The sequence below is a fragment of the Schistocerca gregaria genome, chromosome 5 (genome assembly GCF_023897955.1).
Source record: "Schistocerca gregaria isolate iqSchGreg1 chromosome 5, iqSchGreg1.2, whole genome shotgun sequence".
NCBI lineage: Eukaryota > Metazoa > Arthropoda > Insecta > Orthoptera > Acrididae > Schistocerca > Schistocerca gregaria.
In genome coordinates, this window is record NC_064924.1 from 472,861,235 (window position 1) to 472,883,323 (window position 22,089).

Here is a 22,089-nt window from a genome sequence, read left to right on the forward strand (position 1 = left end):
GATGAACTACACTTTCCTAAAATTCTCCCAATAAACCGAAGTCGACCATTCGTCTTCCATACCACAATCCTTACATACCCGTTCCATTTCAATTCGCTGGGTAACGTTACGCCAAGTTATATAAACAAAGTAACTGTGTCAAGGGGAAAACACTACTAATGCTCTGAACATTACAGGTCTGTTTTTCCTTCTCTGCACAACTGGAGATCATACACATTAAAGAGTCAGTCCCAACTCTTTTATCATTATCTACAATCGTATCGTTGTTATGGGACAGTGAGACCTGTGTGTACAGACATGCGTAAAACTGACTGAATCGGAAGCCTTCCACGTTCTTGTTAAGCCACACTTGTTAAGTACAACCAACCTTACCCACATGGGTAAAGAAAGGAAAACGTTAGAATACTGGAATGATGTGTACCCTGCACCAAAATATGCATTAGACCACATCTTAAAGCATGCCTATACATGTTGGATGGGGTTTGTTGAGATGGCGTGAGCTCAGTTGCTCTCCTTGTTACGGACTTGAGTAGCGAATGGGTGGAGCACGCCTGTATTGACTTCGTGTTTTGAAGCACTTCGCGGCGAGAGAGTTAGCTGGCCAGAGACATAGTGGGCGGAAACTTCTCCTAGAGGTTTGGGTAACAAGAAAAAACACCGTTTTTGCATAAAAGGCAGACCTATATCCAATAATTCAACTGCAAACACGGAAAGAAATACAAGAGCTGCAGATCCTAAAGATGCATATTTCTACTCACACTTTGAGAGGAGCCATTGCTGTTGTGATATGACAGCGTGAGGGTGACTTCTGACCTAGATCATGAATTTCCTGTCGATCTGCCCTGATTTATCGGTTTGTTGTGGAGATTTGCTTTGTTCAATTGCGGGTTTGATAGATTTCTTTAGAAAATAATTCTTTTGGGGAAAGCAGCCAGGCCTATCGCAGTCTCGTTGTCTACCATCGTGAGATTTTGTTAAATATAAAACGAAAGGACGAGAGCCCGGGAACGAGTTGGGTGTAGTTATCCTAGCTGTGATAAAATTCCGGCTGGAGTGGCCGAACTGTTCTAGGCGCTATAGTCTGGAACCGTGCGACCGCTGTGGTCGCAGGTTCGAATACTGCCTCGGGCATGGAAGTGTGTGGTGTCCTTAGGTTAGTTAGGTTTAAGTAGTTCTGAGTTATAGGGGACTGATGATCTCAGAAGTTAAGTCCCATAGTGCGCAGAGCCATTTGAACCATTTTTTTGTGATAAAAGCTGTCCTCGTACTTGAGGGGTACTTAATGTGTGCAGAGCGTGGATCAGTTTGGTGACAGATTGCCACAGTGGTTCAATCGTGCAAAATATTAGTCGGAGCCGTTGACGCATTTAGATGGTTATTCTCAGTAGGTTCCTTAATTCCTTAATGAGCACGCTAGTTGGTATGGTCCAAATAGGTAAATTTTGTTCGTTTGTGGAAATCTGAAAGGGTTCCATCTGATCTGTGTGTGTTCATTTGTTCTGAGCTTGTGTTTATATTTCCTTCATGCGTTCCAGATACCTTAATAATCTTTCTTGTAAAACCTAGAGCTTGCACTGATGACTGACGAGCATTATGTATGCCATGGCTTGATGGTGTTTCGTCGCCGCTACGTGTAATTCTTCCGTTACCAGATGCCTATAGCTAATCCCGGTGGTTCTGGGCGTGACGTCTAAGTCTGTTATTACTTTAATTCTAGAGACAACGACCAAGCTTACTCATGTGTAAAATATAATTATTTAAGTAGTACAGAAAGTAAATAATTTAATAGAGTACTGTGTACGGCTTCAATTGGATTTTAACTTTGTTACTGCCTCGCTATTTTACTTTGGTCACTAGTAAATTTTGTCGTCGTACGAACGCATTTGCTTGCCGTTACGGTAGTTTTCAGGAGTTTAAAGTTGATTGAGAGTTTCTCGGTTTCAATGGGAAGTAGCGATTGAGTTTTCTTCTCTAAAGCTTATTTGTAATAAATGTGTTTTAATATATTATGTGTTTTTTAGCTAATCCGGCCCCCCGCCAATCCACCACCAAGGCCATTGCTACTGAGACATTTGTTTTAAACCTACACACAGCGTAAAATCTTCGTACGCTTGCTGGTAGCCTTTGCGCTTTGCTTATTTCTGAAAATTCCAATATAAATTATTTGCATGTACGTGTTAGTTTCCTCCATTTTATATTTTGTGAAGACATCGTTTCTACCGACTCCTCTCGTTACCGACTCCTCTAGTTACTGTGTTCCAATATACGATGACCCATGCACTTACCTATTTCGTCGTCACGTACTTTTATGACAGCGGGTTCATCCATTAACTTTATTAGCGTTCTTTTTATAATGCACACCCTTAGTTATAGTCAATGTATTACGAAGCACAATTATTACATTGTAATAACTATCTCATAGTTTAAACAACGCTAAAATATTATATATAGTAACAGAAAAAGCATTATATTTGCGGACAAATTTTTGCTATATTGGTCTCAGTGGCTTTGCTGGTCTCTTTGTTCCTCTTTAACCTGTTGAAAAGATCTTGTCCAGGACCGTTTCAATAACGAATCACTGGAACATTATGTTGTGTTTAACCATTTCCTTCTTTTATCTGGGCGTTCTTGAAACATTATTTATCGTTACACATTTGAAACTTCAAATATACATTGTTCACTTTGCTTTAGCTGTACAAAGAACATAATTGTTTAGAGGACAATAAGTATGAAACACAACAGTTGCTAAACCCACTTCCTCGCCATGTTAACGCTATATAAGCAACCCTGGCGCACCTTGTGCCAAAAGTTTGTACATGCATTACGAACCCAGCTTCCATCACCTTCTAAAATAGGATATAGTTCAAATTAATGTTAACATGCTTGTGTTAATTGAAAGTGTTTTTCCGATTTAATGTATATTTTGTTTTATGAAAATAAGTATGTAATTGAAGACTTACAGAGTCATTGATTACTAACAAAAGTTGTAAAGTTTGACAATACGAAAGATAGTAGCTTCCTGTTATTTTATAGAATCGATTTCATTGTTGGCAGGAAAATTAGAAAAATTATGAATGAGGACATGGTGATGATGAGTGCAGCGATCTTCTGTAATTAAGAGACACAACGTAAGGTACCTTTGTCAGTTGTTGTGCGGACGTCGAGCGAATTTATTGTGGTAGTACAGATCAGCGGTCACACAATACTGATTGTACAAAGCTATCAGGTAAGCTTAAAATTTTGCATTTCAAAGTAGTTGTTGTTGAATGAAACCATGCAATGTTCCTGGTTTTCTTATGTTACAGATGGGTAGCAAATGGACTACAAAAGATGTATAAAAGGCAACACAGGCTTTTGCTGCAGGCTTCTTGGCTGCAGAGGCTGCTGAAAAATTTGAGCTACCTGCTAACACGCTGCAGGACAGATTGTTATGTGACAGATTTTCCACAAAACCGTCATACAATATCTTTCATAATGTTACATGCGGATCCCCATTGTCAATGTAATCGACCTCTTATGCTGCACCACAACAGTCAACAATAAGTGCTACCAGAGACTGCCTAGGCTAATGGCTGATTCTACTCCTTTGTTTTTATTACAGTGAGGAGCTTGTTATTTTTCTGCTTGTTATTTTTCGCAATGGTTGGGTCGAGATAGCTCGCTTAAAGGAACCAGCAAGGGTTATAAACTTGTTCAGAGCTGAGGGCTGAATTTCAGCAAAGGTATTGTATGCTGGATTCGTTTTGGACCATCTCAGCAGCGGGTGTTCCAATCACCATCAATATCTGTCATAAAAGTCCATTATAGATTGCCAATAAGAATCCTTTCGAAATATAACATGTGGATCCAGGTGGATAAGCAAGGCCGCGAGTGGTGCGGAATGCATTGCTACTCTCCAGCTGCACCCCCAGGACTTGTTGGCTTAAAATAGTTGCATTGAGTTTTCCGATTTCTTCATGATTTTTATTTCCAAAGATCACGCGCTGTATCTTGTGTACCTATGTTGAAGCATTTCAGTTCATGAGCTTAAGAATACTGTCTTGGAGTGGGAGATATTCTCTCCTCTCCTCCCCATACGACGGAAACGTTGGTTGATAATAACAAAATCCTTAGGAGCAGGAGTTTGTTTATCGTATTTACGAAATTATTATTGGATGGAGCTCACAAGGTTGGCTGAAAGTGACTGCTGAGGTTCCTACTCTGGCAGAAACAGCCAAGTTTCAGAGCAATGAGATAGAGGACACTGGCCTCTGGGAGACGGAAGAGTAAAGAGTTACCGCTGGAGTAGTAATGAGACGAGCCTTTGTGTCGTACAGAAGGACGTCTCCACTTAAATACTGCGTACAGAGAGAAAGCTGCGCTCAGAAGCCCAAGCCATTAGTGCCGCCGCTTTCCATCACGGTGTACGGTAGTGGTAAGAATGAGCCGGCGATGCAATCACCGATTCGTTAGTCACGTGATGTTAGTCAACTTCCTACAGGGGTAAGTGCATGGTTTTAACGTTCTCAGCTAGCTAGATGTTTCCATTATGCACTTCGGCGACTTAAGTGGTGTTTGTACGTATTTTGCCGTGTTATTTCATTACGTACTAACCGTTCGTGCAGACAATGGCCACATCCGCTAGTTGTTGTAATGAACATGGATTTTATGTGCTCACCCAATTGTGCCAAGATTAGAGCTGACAAATATGATCCATTGTCCTCTAAATAAATGTTCATTTGCCTATCCCAGTAGGTTATATACACTAAAGCGCGAAAGAAACTGGTATAGTCATGCGTATTCAAATACAGAGATACGTAAACAGGCAGAATACGGTTCTGAGGTCGTCAACGCCTGTGTACGAGGTAGAGAACAAGTGTGTGGCGCGTTTGTTAGATCAGTTATTGCTGCTACAATCGCAGGTTATTATGAATTAAGTGCGTTTGAAAGTGGTGTTACAGTCGGCGCACAAGCGATGGGACACAGCATCCACGAGGTAGCCATGAAGTGGGGATTTTTCCGTACGACCATTTTGCGAGTGTATCGTATCAGGAAACCTGTAAAACATCAAATCTCCGACATTGCTGAGGCCTCAAAATGATCCTGCAAGAACAGCTCCTTCGATGATTGAAGAGAATCGTTCTACATGACAGAAGCGCCACCCTTCCGCAAATTGATGCAGGGCCATCAACGTGTGTCAGCGTGCGAACCATTCAACGAAACATCATCGATATGGGCTTTCGGAGCCAAAGGCCCACTCATGTACCCTTGATGACTGTAACCCACAAAGCCTTACGACTCGCCTGGGCCCCTTAACAACGACATTGGACTGTTGATGACTGGAAACACGGTGTCTGGTCGGACGAGTCTGGTTTCAAATTGTAACGAGCGGATGTAGGTTTACAGGAATGGAGATAACCTCGTGAATCAATGGACCCTGCATGTCACCAGGGAAACGTCCAAGCTGGTGGAGGCGCTGTAATAGTGTGGGGCGTGTGCAGTTGGATTGATGTGGGCCCTCTGTTACGTCTAGATACCACTCTGACAGATGGCACGTACGTAAGAATCCTATCTGACCATCTACATACATTCACGTCTATTGTGCATCCCGAACGGACTTGTCCAGTTCCGGCAGGACAATGTGACGGCCCTCCCCTCTCCCCCCACGTCCACACGTCCAGAAGTGCTACAGAGTGGCTCCTGGAATACTCTTCTGAGTTTAAACACTTCCTTTAGCCACCAAACTCCTCAGACATGACCATTATTAAGCATATCTGGGATGCCTTGCAACATGCTGTTGAGAAGAGATCTTCATCCCACTGTACTCTTACGGATTTATGGACATCCCTGCAAGATTCGCGGTGTCAATCCCTCCAGCACCACTTCAGACACTAGTCGAGTCGGTGTGTCGTCGTGTTGCGGCACTCCTGCGGTGGTGCTGCACGACATTAGGCAAGTGTACCAGTTTGGCTCTTCAGTGTACATTTTGATGCCGTACAATAGTAAAACTGATTCTTACTAAGGCCAAGGTCTACCAGGCAGGGGATATCCCTGTGTACTGGGTCGTTGGCTGTGTGATTCATGATGAGCTTCGTGTTGAGTGGCAGGCTTGCCACAGATTCCTCAGAGGCAGCATCGCGGTCGAAGCATACCTCAGGATCGGCATCGGAAGTCGGGTCCCAGTCTAGAAGCAAACGGCAAAGCAGATGAGCATTAACTTTCTGAGACGTTGACCGGAATTGAACGTCGTAGTTGTACTATAAGAAGAGGTTCAACGTAGAAGGTGGCACGCTGTTTGCGTTCGAATGCCAGCTGATTTCTTGAAAAGAGAAGCAGATGCTTGAGATTGGTGAAAGGTTAAACTAGCGGGCACGGACGAAATCGTGGAGCTATTTGAGAGCAAAAATTTGGAGCAACAGTGCCGGTTCATTTGAAGGACTGCAAGATATATCTACCACCAAGAGATCGAGCATCAGTCCGACTAAACTCTACTTTCTCTAGAGCGTAAACTGTGCATAGTGTATCACTGAAGAGAGAGGAACACAGAAATAATTATATTTAAAAAAATTACAACGTAATTGTTTGTGGGGAAAAAAGTCAGCTCATATTCATAAATTGTCACTGAGTGGAAGAATAAGTGAAGTTTATAGTATATCTCTAAAAGAGGATCGTTGTTTTATTTGTAAGAGTGTTTAGCTCTCACATATAAAGTCAATGGTGGTATAAAGGATTTCACAGATTAGAATGAGTGAATAATTCAATTACTTCATTGAATGTTCTTCAAAGGTTCTAAACACTGTGCTGTTTTTGCAGAGGAAAGGAAAGATGAACTTTTACAATAAACAGCGTTGTGTCTGAAAAAAAATTATACGTAGGAGAGCATTGACAGAAGCCTAATCATTTTACGGTAAGTGTGTCCCATTTCCTCCCTCCACATACTTCTGAGTCTATGTTATCATATGCAGCTTCACTTGGTTTTTCCCTCCAATGACACACTATAACCCATGCTCCTTTAAGCTCATTTTCTATACATAGTATTTCATTATCATGTGAATTGTTGTTGTCACTCTACAGTTCGTTTGGTTTATATCTGCTATTGATTAGTGAGTCCATCTTCAAATCGTTAGTGTCAGGTTATTGGTCTTCTTTTTGCTCATCGTAAATATCATCATTTTTCTCATCGAAATCATACTCATGTTCTTCTTCACCTACCACTCTCATAGCACCATTTTTATTATCATATTCGTCTGTTTTCATTCAGAATTGTTGCTCCAACCTCTGAGAAGCAGGTTTGATGGTGAGTTGAAATGAATGCTTCTTAAACTACTTCTTCCTATCCTCTGCCAAAACATTATGAAACTCTTTTAGGTATTATCGTCTGAAATTGAAATTAGTGTCTCATTAAAGTCAGTTAAATATTGGTAAGAGACAATATAATCGTTATTGTACCGTTTTACCCAACAAATCTGATGGTAAGTTGAAGGTTCACTCTTTTATCTCCTCTGACAAATCCTGGTAAATTTTTTTGTCTCTAACATTAGGAATAGTTGCATAGGGCATGACATTAATAATAATGTAGAGAGTGTTTTACCAAATCCGAAAACTGTGTTTTATTTAAATATACAGTAGGTAAGAGTGTATTTCCTACACAGACTCACTTTCTGTTCCAGTATAAGTAAGATGTATTATTCATAATGCACATATTTTACCCACAATATGCTCTTCAGTGCCGTGTTGATTTCATTAAGGCATATACACCAGTGAAATCTTGCTTGTCTGATGGAGTAGTTTCAAATATCTACTCAAATCGCAAGAAAGTATAGTTTGTAATAGGTAATGCTGTAAAGAGTATGGGTGCTTTAAATCCGTATACTTCACAGTACAAATCGAGTAACATCCCTGTGAAAATATTTTTACAATAAAATTTTTGTGTGTTGCTCGTTTCTCCTTCTATTGCTTAAGATAACAAGTTAATTATGATACAGGTGTGTGTGTGTGTGTGTGTGTGTGTGTGTGTGTGTGTGTGTGTGTGTGTGTGTTTGTGTGTATGTGTGTGTGTGAGAGAGAGAGAGAGAGAGAGAGAGAGAGAGTGGATGTCTCTCTCTCTCTCTCTGAGTGTGTGTGTGTGTGTGTATGTGAGCCACGATATTATTACTAGATAATGAAAATGTATACAGTATTTTTGATGTAAGAGAGACAGATGATCCATAACTTTGACCTAATATTAAATTTTTATGTGTTAACTATAATTATCCTTAAGTACATAAGCACATTTAACTTTCACAGAAATAATAAATTTAGCTTGATACCCATTATGCAACATAAATTTTTGTACATATTTGTAATTATACTTGCATCTTGTAACAGGATTTATCACTCACCATTTATCGTTTAGTGCCTACAATTTACCATTTAGCAATCTGCATTTAGTACTTCGCAGTTAGTGTTTACCATTAGGTATTTAGTGTTTATCATTTAGCATTTACCACTAATTGTTTAGTGTTTACTGTTTATCATTTACCATTTAGCAATTACAATGTAGTGTTTTAGCGTTTACTGTTTTACCTTTTACAATGTAGTGTTTACCATTCAGCATTAAGACTTTACTGTTTAGTGTTTATGTCTAAACATTTAGAGTTAATTGTTTGGAGTTGACTGTTAGTGTTTATCATTTACCATATAACATTTCCTGTTAAATGTGTAGTGTTTACCATTAAGTGAGCTTACCATTAGCCTTTTCTGGAAGTGGGCGTTGGATATAAAATATTTAATTGCTATATTTCCATCAACTTGGATTTTAATACTCTGCTGGAAAGAGGAGAGGAATGGGTTTAGAATATCCACAGCTGGTCTACATGTAAATAATGTACTTGACACCATTTTTACATTGCAGTCTGATTGTTCGAGATAGGGAGGAGGGAAATGATGTGTAAAGCACACAGTTTGTCTACTTGCATCATCATGGATTTTTAATACTGTGACATGTGGTTTGCTGAAAAGAAGAGAGGGGGGGGGGAGAGATTTTGAAGTATGCAGTTTGTCTGTAAGAAAATATTGTAGCTGGACACTATTTTACACTACTGTCTGATTGTTTGGACATAGAACGAGTGGGAATGGGGTGTAAAATGCACAAATAGTCTGTTTCCATTTCCTTTGGACTTTTCATACTGTGCTATGGTTGGTTGGAGATACAAGGAGGAGAATAGGGGAAAATGTATAGAGTTTTAACTTTTCCATCAATACAACAGGCCTGTTTTGGACATCTGGGATTTTTAATAGTGCACCACGATTGCTGAAAATAACAATGTGTGTGGTTCCACAATGATGCGGATTAAATCACTGATGACATCATGAATTCAAAGTCATTGATGACATAATCCATACCTTCATGGTCACATGAAAATCATATGGGAGTCAAGATCAAAGGTCAATGAGTAGACTGAAAGTCAAGTAGTCTGCCTGTACTACTTCTAAGTCAAGGTCAGTTTGGGGCAGAAAATGTACAGTATTCATATAGTTATTAACATCTGTAGAAACACCAAATATAGGTTTAATAATGACACCAAATCTGAAACAAAAAATTGAGGCTTAAGGTAGTGATAGACAAAATGAATAAAAATCAGGTAAATAAAAGAACTCAGAACATCAATTGATGAAAATCTGGATAGGCAGAAAAAAATAGACAGAAAAAATAACAATAGCAGTAAACATTAGAATATAGCAAGAGCAGGCAAAACGCTAGCTGATCAAAGCGCATTACTCAGCTTCGTAATATGTGAGGGAGCAGGAGAGATGTTGCAATAAAAAATAATGGTAAAACAATAAGGTGCAAAAAAGACAATTCTGGTCGCATTAATCGAGGTCCTTGACACAGATGGACAGAAGAAAAGAATCTGCCTTGAAGCAGAATGATATGCTAAATATCGTGAATATTATTATGGATATAACAACGTGGTCCATGTAAGTATGAATTGTGTGTCTAAGTTTGAAGTGTGAAAGTTTCAAGGGTCAGTGGAGCAGTTTATCACTGTGAGATTTATTCCATCTGACTACCATTATGATTAAACTGAATGCTGCAATGTGATACAACACGAATTACAGACTATTATTAATGTATCAGTACCAGTATTTAGTCTCTCGAGAGCCTTGGTGCCACATAGATTGTGTTAAATCGAGGGTGCAGTGGTCCAACGTCCACCTAACGTTTGTTACGTGTCGTAAGCACCATAGCCCACGACCTTTACATTTCCCGAAGATGTTTGGCTGTCAAAGAGAGCCCTTCTCACCCATTCTCGATGCTACTCACTGTAAGCTATTTTGGTAAGCAGCAGATCAACCAAGTAATATTGTAATGAAGAAGGGTGTTGCAGCAAATAAGAACACGGACCTACCGTGATAAATAGAACATAATTCAGAGGCGCAGTGTTCTCCAATAAAGCTCATGTTAAAACTGCAAGGGAATGCTATTACAGTAATGTTTGGTACCTGCAGTTAATCCGAGAGCACACAAATCACCGAGTATCAGACTAACGCCTTCCCTTATGCGACTTACGATAACACATCTCTCATTTACGTTCATAAATTATGTTCACAATGCATCTGGCTCTAGCCTTCAGAACAATGCAATATTCGTTATCCCCATCTAGAACAATCTGTCTTCTCTTTACGTACATAGAACCTAGATACTGGTTTCACTCAAAGTTAAACAATTAATTAGCACTGATACGCTGAACTTCCAATGATGCAGCTACAACAAACACTCATTCGCCTTAACATTACCACATTACACAATGAATTTATATTCCTTTAACTTCAGTCAACTCTACGGCCATCTTGCGTCTAGTAAAACCTTGAAGACTTATCGGAAATTCACACCAACGCCGAGCCATGTAAGAAATCACTTACCCATGACAATGAGACTGTATCTTCATGGCGATAAGCTGTCCGACCGTTGTTCTAAAGTTCATCACAGTTCCAATGAGACTTCGTATCACACAATCAAAATCACTGTCTCACGTACGTTTTTACTGACGTAGTAAACTGAAGAATAACCTGCCACTACTCCAGTGCTGTTCAAGACACTCGGAGCAGTACCTGGAAAGCCATTTTTACTGTAAAAGTGCTTACTGGGTGAATAAAGTTAGCATTTCATGGGAGTGGTCAGATACGGGTCTGTCCATCATGAGGGACCTAGTGCGACTCTCTAGAGCGAAAGCACCAACTTCGAAACTAGCGCTCCCCTCCACTTTATGCGTACCTCCGAGCTGAGGAGTAATGATGTCATTACTCATTTTATAAAATAATGAAATAAAATAGCATGTAAGAGAGGAGACCGTTTTTTAAGCCTTGTCCTCAATTACATGCTTTAGATTACATTTAAAATATATTTTTCTTAACCTGAAGGGTTAAGGACAAGTGGGAGTATATTCTCTGGATGCCGACATCTCGCAATATCGCCATCGAAGTTCTACATGGGTTGCCCTCATCATTCACAATCCTGCGCCTTTATGATACCGGGCCGGTATTCCTACGCTGAAATTGTTCTAGAAGGTACTAGAAAGCTATGCTTTTTCCATGCAACTGGCACTCCCATCGACATATGGTCCCGCTCTAGTTGACTCAGAGACTTCTATACTGATCGTTCGACGTATGCCTGCCCACTGCCTTCTGCTTATTCTCATTTCTATTTACCTTTATTAATAACGAAAATACATTAATTGATGTCATCTTATTACTTTGGTTTGAATTTGGGTGATGCCCTTACATTATTATTATTATTAAAATTACTATTGAAGCCTTCAAATAAAATTGCAAAATAGAGTGGGCATTTTTTAAAGTACTATATAATGTAGTTTCTCCATTACAAGTGGACGAGAATGGGCATGAACTAGTCAGCCAATACTTGTGCAGGAATATATCACTAGTGTGAACATAGTGTTCAATTAGCTCACAATCAGCTAGAGACGCAATACACAACACCACGAGAAAGAGAAGTTTAAAGTATATATGAGGCAGCAGTTCATGCAATTAAAGTTAAACTGCAGAGGTGAGAAAAAGGAATAATTAACTTATTCGGGAAGTCAGCTGTGAGCAATATCAGGCTATAGTTACAATGAAATGCTCAATAAAGAAATGTAAATACAGAGCTTAGCAGTTAATGGATTTAAAGATAAATGGCGCTGTGAACAAATGCAAGAAAACTATAAACTGCCAAGTGTCGTTTCACTTAAAAGCTGAGGAAGTGGAAACATGTTATGTGTGATACGACCTTCAATATGTAATATGTTACGTGGTCACTCGCCCCGTTTGCATGTTGTTAGGGAAAAATACGTTACATGACATTGCACTGTAGCTACAGTAAGAAATGATTGACGTATTGACACTACGTTTTCAAGAATTAAGAAGAAATATTACGAAGAAAACAAAGACCATAAGATAAAGAAGGTTTAAGAAGGAATAAGGTCAATTTATGCAATGCATGCATTTTTGCATTGTGTCTTGAGGAAGTCAAAACTGGACAGAAATAGCGAGTATTTCTTATAAATACCCAGTAACTGTATATGTAATTATGCGTACTAACTGAGGCAATGGAAATCTTGTATACAAAAAGGAATAATAAGCATCTGAAACCCCTGAGCTGATATTTGCAATGAAAGAGATGTACTCGTAGTAGATGTAGATATTAAGTGTTGTAAAGGAAGAAATCTAAATAACGGAATTACTAGCAGGACTATAAAGACGTTATGCAAAATAAACCAAAGTTAGAAAAGAATTACTATGAAGAAAGGGAAATGAATCATTATAATGTTATCTTGTACCTACATATTCTCTATTACAAGCAATGGAAGACAGACGAAAAAAGAAACACCCATATATGCTACCAGCCAGAGTGGGAAGAGATACGTGGGAAATGGGATAAAATGTAGCAATGGAGACACATCCTAAGTGATAGTAATGAATGCAGCTAACGGCGTGTACCGTTTACATGAGTAAGCTTAGCTATGCTAATACAAACGAGAGTGATATGTGTTTATTTCAACTTTATTAATATGCAGTATTAAGTAAGTGTTACAAATATATACTTAGCCTATGCTAAATTAAAATGTTATGGACTTAGTTATATAAATAGCAACTTACTCATCGTGGTATATTTAAGCACAGTGATTTAATAGTTAGAAATGTGCAGGGCCAGTACTTGCGACACAAGTTAGGACATGTGGAATGTGTAATGTAGATACTAGCAGGATCTGATGGCAGGTTACATGTGCTCCTTCTGTTACGTGTTCAGAGTCGGTGAAAGAAGAATGCTGGATTGGGCCGCAGAGCGACTCAGCAGAGGAAGTGCTGGCTGGTGGGCGACACTTCAGACAGAAACTGAAGCATCCAGTGAGATAGGGAGAGTTCATCAGTCAGCCTGATGTCTTCAGCGAACGAAATGGAAGAAGGCAATCTGCTGCGAGCAGCAGCAGTGGGCGGCCTAGTGACTGCAGTTACACAACGCAGTGCCCTACCGAGCAGTACAAGAGGAGGGTGAATTGGCAACAAACCAGTGAGGAAGAGTTTGCATGCGTGCAGTTCCCTTACATAACATTGTCTACCCTGTGCGTTATGTGTGCTTCCATTTGCACGAAACTGACTTGAGAATTTAATAAATTATTCTCTTCCAGCAGAATCTATTAGTTAAATGTATGCTTGTCGTTGTTGTTATACTAATGTAAACCATTTCCAACACTGTAATGCTAAATAAGGCTGCCTTTAAGGTGAAAATCAAATGACTTTACATCGCCATAGAAGGCTGTTTTTACTCAAGTATATACCTAGAATGATCAATTTGCTAAAAAGTCATAATAACGTATCAGGTGAAAATTTTGATAAATATGTTTCTTTATACTTTCATTTCTGATTTAAATTTAATAATTACATAATTATTTGAAAGCACTCGAAACAAGATACAATTATGCTGCTTTTAGTATTTTGTCATTATACTGAACAATCTTTCCGTAGAAAACCTTCTTTGCAAAATTTCAAATACGGTGGATGAATGTAATGAGTGTGCATCAGAATATCGTTAATGAGATATCATGCTTTGGATTATGAGGACAGGATTACCATTTAATTTTTTCAGTTAGTGAGAATTAGTTATTTACATCCTTAGGATATATTTTCTATCTTCTGTGTTTTCAAGTTTTGGGGGCTCTTTTAAAGTAGTGGAAGGACATTTTTCTTTACATTCTAACGATCTTGTCTCTCGCCAGTTCTGAAGACATTTAGTAGGGAGATGTACGTGTGCAGATATCGGTCTTGTCTCTACCCTTATACATTTTTTCTCCAGGGAGGTGGCGACTGTGGCAGGAGGCCTCACTATACGGAGGGGGGCAGTTTTGGCGCCTGTGTGTCTTCAGATGCGAGAGTCAGGTAGTCTAGATCGAGTAGTCATGGGGAACAAAAGGTGTACGTGAATAGCATTTATTAGTTCGGGCAAATTTCATACTTTGTACAAATCATTGTATACAGTCAGGAAGTGATATGTAATTCAACAGTGATTGAAATGAGACGTACAGTAGTGCCTGACTCAGACCAAGAAGTGCAGGCACAGTATCAATACCTTTCAGAAAGCCATCCGTGAAAATGCTATTTTTCATGGGGTCATACCTCCGGTTCTATTGATCACAGGAACATGAAATCAACCTGTTTTTGGAGCCCTTGGCCTAATGACTATTTCTGTACCTACCAGAAGGACGGGCATACTGTACCTATCCTACATTACAGGATGAAATTTCAATATTCCGCACTTTCTCCAGCCCAGGAAAATTGAGCAAATAGATGGGTTCCTTTGCATCAGGTGTAGTCTTTGGTAGACTTTAAGTGGCTTTTTAAATTACCATTTGCTCATGGGTGGTTATGGAGAGAAACTTGAAAAACAATGATCTTTGGATACCAAAGTAGCTATGTTGGGGACGGTCATTTGAAGAATTTCTGTTCATCGCAAGCCGTCTAAATGCTTTTAAATGTTCTCAAGATGACTTTCTCCTGGAAATTCGAAACTTTTGGAGATGTACTTATCAGTAAACAAAATGCAAAGGTTCAAAGGCACATATGAACTGGTTACATTTATATAATTTTAGTAACATTTTAAAAAGATCCATTTAAGTAAATTGCCAGCACATCGCCATGTGTTGACAGAGAAAACTGTGTTATTTGTGACCCTGCCAAAACGCACATTACGAGTAGTTGACGCATATATGATTCTCGCAAAATACAACCTAGACTAAGGAACACATGCTGCAAGTTACTCATATTCCTATTATATCCGAGAGATACCCAAAGAATTCAGTTGAAAATCCTCCATTTTGTGACATTTTGACTGTGACCTGAATTTCTGATTTCCCCATTTTTTGTAGCACGCTTATTTCTGTAGTTGATTGAAAGGAATTCGTTTCCTTCTTCGGTCCAGCACAAAATTTTAATCTGTCAGGAAGTTTCAGGGCACGTTCTGTCTAGACTCCTGGACATTCCGTGGTCCACCAATAGAAAATTGCTGCAAACAATCGTGAAATGGCATCTCTATTGCGGTTCCTGGCCATCGTTGATACGGATGGTCGTCACATTGAGTAACGTTTGTAATCTGGATCGGAAACATGGTAAGCAGCTAACAAAAATTAACCTCACGTGTGAAAATTAAAATTTGCTTCTTTCACTGGTTTATTCGTTATTTTTCTTCTGCATTGCTTGTAAATGTTTCCACAAAAGTGTCATCGTCCTATCATCACTCCACTTTAATTGGGACCCGGTTACGTAGCTAAAGACGAATTATAACCACCCTGTATTTTCTTTCGAATTAATCATATTGGCTGCAAAATTTGGTTCAAATTCCTCTGGACGCACCAGAGCTATAATGGAACGCACGCCCTCTCCCCCTCCGTCCTCCCCCCCCCCCCCAACCCCGCCACACACAATACATGTATTTTTAATAAATGTAGATCTACATCTACATCTACGTTTATACTCCGCAAGCCACCCAACGTTGTGTGGCGGAGGGCACTTTACGTGCCACTGTCATTACCTCCCTTTCCTGTTCCAGTCGCGTATGGTTCGCGGGAAGAACGTCTGAAAGCCTCCGTGTGCGCTCGAATCTCTCTAATTTTACATTCATGATCTCATCGGGAGGTATAAGTAGGGGGAAGCAATATATTCGATACCTCGCCCAGAAACGCACCCTCTCGAAACCTGGCGAGCAAGCTACATCGCGATGCAGAGCGCCTCTCTTGCAGAGTCTGCCACTTGAGTTTGCTAAACATCTCCGTAACGCTATCACGGTTGCCAAATAACACTGTGACGAAACGCGCCGCTCTTCTTTGGATCTTCTCTATCTCCTCCGTCAACCCGATCTGGTTCGGATCCCACACTGATGAGCAATACTCAAGTATAAGTCGAACGAGTGTTTTGTAAGCCACCTCCTTTGTTGATGGACTACATTTTTAAGGACTCTCCCAATGAATCTCAACCTGGTACCCGCCTTACCAACAATTAATTTTATATGATCATTCCACTTCAAATCGTTCCGCACGCATACTCCCAGATATTTTACAGAAGTAACTGATACCAGAGTTTACTTTAACGTCTGTAGACGTCCCTCCATTGAGAACAACATGCCGTGTTCTGTTTGCTAACAACTCTTCAATCCAGCCACAAAGCTGGTCTGATATTTCGCAGGCTCTTACTTTATCAGGCGACAGTGCGGAACTGTATCGAACGCCTTCCGGAAGTCAAGGAAAATAGCATCTACCTGGGAGCCTGTGTGTAATATTTTCTGGGTCTCATGAACAAATAAAGCGAGTTGGGTCTCACACGATCGCTGTTTCCTAAATCCATGTTGATTCCTACAGATTAGATTCAAAAACGACATGATACTCGAGCAAAAAACATATTCTAAAATTCTACGACAGATCGACGTCAGAGATAGAGGTCTATAGTTTTGCGCATCTGCTCGACGACCCTTCTTGAAGGCTGAGACTACCTGGGCTCTTTTCCAATCATTTCGAACCTTCCGTTCCTCTAGAGACTTGCGGTACACGGCTGTTAGAAGGGAGGCAAGATCTTTCGCAAACTCTGTGTAGATACGAATTGGTATCCCATCAGGGCAAGTGGACTTTCCTCTGTTGAGTGATTACAGTTGTTTTTCTATTTCTTGGACACTTATTTCGATGTCAGCCATTTTTTCGTTTGTGCGAGGACTTAGAGAAGGAACGGCAGTGCAGTCTTCCTCTATGAAACAGCTTTGGAAAAGGTGTTTAGTATTTCAACTTCACGCGTGTCATCCTCTGTTTCAATGCCATCATCATCCCGGAGTGTCTGGATCTGGAACGGAACAGCATGAATTCGATCAAATAGTTTATAATCTCTAAGTAAAGGTGATGTTAAATTCTACTTTTTGGTGGAACTGACCTCTAAAATAAAACTGGAAAATAACAGCTCACTGAGAATGAAGAGGTATCTATTATAACGACCGTTGTAAATGGCTGCAGTCGGGTTATGAAGAAAGAGTAATCACAGGAAATACAGAGAGATATAAAGGTGAGATTGAATTCTGCTGGCTAGGGAAGAGTCCTCGGAGATACTGTTTCGCTTGCAGCGGTCTACTGCACTCCAATGATTGTAACTAAGACTCGAGGAAAGTCCATTTCACGACCGACAATAAACCTGGGAAAACAATCCAGCGAAAGAGCTGTCCCAGCACTAGAGCGGAACCGAGCGAGTGAATTATCACACCACTGCCGTACCTCGCCAGATTACTATGGTTCACCCTCGCGTGCGGCCTGCTGCATTCTGCTGTGCTGTGGGCTAACGTCTGGCCGCATCGGCGACTGCAGCGGTCGTAATCTCCCGTGCGCTGCTTCTCTATGGGGTCGCTGTGTTGCACCGTAGAGCAATGGTTCAGTTTTACGGCTACTGGAGTCTAACGTTCACACCTAAGTTACTGTAGCCCCTACCGCTGTAGTAATTACTGCTACACGTGGTCGTTTTGTCTAACCACTACAACACATATTTTTTAAAGGACATTTGCAAGATTTGTACCACGGATAATTTCCACTGGCATTCAGTTTATTATGTATTACACAATTGGCCATTTTCGGCCTTTCTGGATATCTTCAAGTGCAATCTATAAAGTAACAGATCAAAGATACAACCAGTATAAGTCTGACTTATTGAAGTACAGAAGTAATATTTTACCACGGACAGCCTAAAATTGTACTTCCACGTGTTCTACAATTGTCAGTTTATCAAATGGCGGATATAGCCGACAGAAGGCAAACACATAATGTGCAAGCGTCAGGATTCAAACCAGAAAACTTACTGCACACAGTAGCAGTTGTCTTCATAACCAATGCCAAGTTACAGAACTCTTCATGTGTTAGTGTCTAAAGAAACATAAGTAAGCCGAACACCAACAACGCTCGAGAAGAAAGTGCAACATTTTCTCGTTTCACGAAATAAGCGAAAACGACTAAACAGAAAATAATAAAATACTTGAAAGTTGCACCTGCGGATAAACAAGACCCGCTAACCACAATCGTTAATTGATTCAATAGTGTCTTATGCTTTTAATCTGTTAGGAAGTTTCATATCAGCGCACACATCGCTGCAGAGTGCAAATCTCATTCTGGAAACATGTTTTAATATCTCAGGAAGTTTCATATCAGCGCACACTCCGCTGCAGAGTGAAAGTCTCATTCTGGAAACATTCCCTAGGCTGTGGTTAAGCCGTGTCTCCGCAATATCTTTTCTTCCAGGAGTGATAGTTCTGCAAGGTTCGCAGAAGAGCTTCTGCGAAGTTAGGAATGTAGGAGACTTGGTACTGGCAGAAATGAAGCTTTGAGGACGGGTCGTGAGTCGTGCTTGGGTAGTTCAGTTGGTAGAGCACTTGCCCGCGAAAGGCAAAGGCTTCCAGAGTTCGAGTCTCGGTCCGGCACACAGTTTTAATCTGTCTGGAAGTTTCATATCAGCGCACACTCCGCTGCAGAGAGAAAATCTCATTCTGGAGAACGTTTGCAACTATAATACACACTGATGAATGTTTTCCAACCTCTATGTCGCTGTACCAGAACCGGCGGGTTACGGTAAGTCATGGCACTAACGCTACTAACAACACAAATCCAGCATCGCAGTCTCAATGTCTTTCCTGTGTAGTTATATACCCATATGGTAAACAGTTTTCGATCTACACTGGCTGAAGTAGCGGAAGTATAATTGTAACTACTCTGTAATGTAAGTGGACACTAGCGGGCGTTGCCGCACTGATAACACCGGTTCCCCTACAGATCACCGAATCCACGCTGTCGGGCTTGAGTAGTTCTTAAATGGGTGACTGCGTTGGTCTGCAGAGCCCTGATGGCAAACGGCGTGCACCCGGCCTTTGTAAGGCCAGTTGAGGAGCTACTTGACTGACAAGTAGCGGCTCATGTCACGAAAACTGGCTGACGACATGCCCCTCCAATCCACATCCAATGACCCCTATCGGCTGAGGATGACACGGCGGTCGTTCGGTACCGTTGGTCTTCCCGAGGTCTCCTCGGACATAGTATACTGTTGGTGCAGGGTGGGGTGGGTTGCAGGTGCTAAGGACGGATACGAATACGAATGATATTAGTACTGAACACACAGTTTTCAGGATCGATAGGTTGATTTGATTGAATATGGATTGCGAGTAAACCAAAGTAATAGGATGCAGCAGAAATAGGGTTAGTGATTAATTCAATACTGAGGTGCTCGTAGTAGCTGACGTGGAGCCATTTTAGGTAGCTTAGAAGCAAAATAACGCATGACAGGCGAAGCAAGAAGGGTATAAGAAGCAGACTAATATAGCCAAAGAGAGCGTACCTCACTAGAAAGAGTCTGCCAGTATAAAACATAGACAGTATAACTTGAGAGAGAAATCGCTGACACCATAGCATTGTACGGATGGAATGAAAATTGAAGTGATTGACATATGAGGTTGGAGAAAGCCCAGTGAACTGGTAAGAAACGCATTTGCTATCGTATAGTCAGAGACAAAATGAATATATGAATAACGCTCATTAGTAGAAATGAGGAGATGTTAGACCAAGACATTTGAGGATAACTTCCATGGCAACAGAGCAAGGTTAAAGGGGAAATTATAGTAGTGCAATATCATCATCATCATCATCATCATCAACAGCCATTCGGTCACCTGGTGATGTCGCATCTTTGAGTCGGCATGGGACATAGGATCCCAACAGGTTCTTCTATTTCTGACGGTCTTGAGCTTCCTGCTGCCAATTTAATCCGGCTGTATTTATTAAGTCTCTGTCCCACCTCTGTGGCGATTTTCCCAATCTGTTCTGCATGGTAAGTTGAGTTCCAGTCTAGTACTTGTTTTGACCATCTGTCATCATTTCTTTGAGCGACATGACCAGCCCACAGGCGTTTCAAGGTATTCACTCTTTGTGTTATGTCAGAGAACTTTGTTGTACACCATTGATAATGCCATTTCTCTTTGGGGTACTGTTAGTTTCCTAACAATGAACTCATTTAATGAAGTTAAAATCTTCTGGGTTATTAGGCCGCGTCATGTTTCTTCTAAAATGTTCGACGTTTCGACCCCTCTGCCGGGATCTTCCTCAGGATCTTTTGGTGTCCACTACTGCTACAACACTGTTGTAGCATTAGTGGACACCAAAAGATCCGGAGGAAGATCCCAGCAGAGGGGTCGAAACGTGGAACATTTTAGAAGAAACATGACCCGGCCTAATAACCCAGAAGATTTTAACTCCAATGACAACGGCCACGAAAGCCTGCAGACTTGCATAACTCATTTAATGTCCATGTCTCACAGTCATGAAGTTATTACTTGAGGAATGCATTGGTCTAAAACTATTTTCTTCGGTTCAGCTGACAGGCTTCAAAGCTAAAAAAGTGTCTTTTATAAGGCTGTCAGACAAGTTTCATGCGTCGACATGTTTGTGGTTTTAGGTCTCCTTTTACATTTATAAGACGATCCAGATAGATGCACTTTGCGACCTTTTCCAGTTTCCTTTATCATTTACAAGACGACCCAGATATATTTCCCTCCGAGGTCTATTCATTCATCACGGTCTAGGTTCTGTCATAGTTCGTTTTTGGACAAACTTCAGACAGACTAACTCAAGTTTGCTAGCCATTATCTGATGTTCTTCTGCAATAATTTCCCAGTAGAGCTGTAACATCAGCGCATCTAAACTAAATTAAACTCTTCTACAAAAGCCGGCGGGTGTGGCCGAGCGGTTGTAAGTGTTTGAGTCTGGAACAGTGCGACCGCTACGGTCGCAGGTTCGATTCCTTCCTCGGGTATGGATGTTTGTGATGTCCTTATGTTAGCTAGGTTTAAGTAGTTCTACGTCTAGGGGACTGATGACCTCAGATGTTAAGTCCCATAGCGCTCACAACCATTTGAACCATTACTTCCACAAAATTTGGATTTTTGTTCTCCAATGCAATTTAGACATTGCTTTTCCCAGATCTTTTGAAAATTGTGTTGGACACATAGAGGCACCTCGTTTTACACACTTTTCAATGGTTAGTACTTCACTACATGGAGCAGTTCCATTTTCATGTTTTCTATAGCATGTTTCACTTCTGAGGGGAGTACTTCTGGGATTTGGAAAACTGAAGCATCTAATTTGTCCAGGATTAAGTTAGCGTCATTGACTGTACTGTACAAGTTACTATAAAAATTCAAAGTTATTCGAATATTTCTTTCTTACCTATAATGCGCCATTAGTCTACGTCTAACGTTATTAACTGATACCTTCCCATCATAAGCTTCCTCTTGGTCATCTGAAGGGTAGATTTATTTTCAAAACTGGCTTTTAATGTAACTTCTTCTTGATGTCCTCTTTCTTGACTTTTCTCAGAGTATTGCACAGTTCCGCATAATAGGTCTTACTCTGTCTATATTTACTTTCATCTTTCATTTTTCTGCTTTTCTCCATAAAACTTATTATTTAATTTGTGAGATTCTTTGGTTGATTTAGAGCCTTGTACAAAATTCCAGTTTGAAATTTATTTTCCTTTCTCTCCCCCCTCCCCCCTCCCTAGGGGGAGGATCGGGGA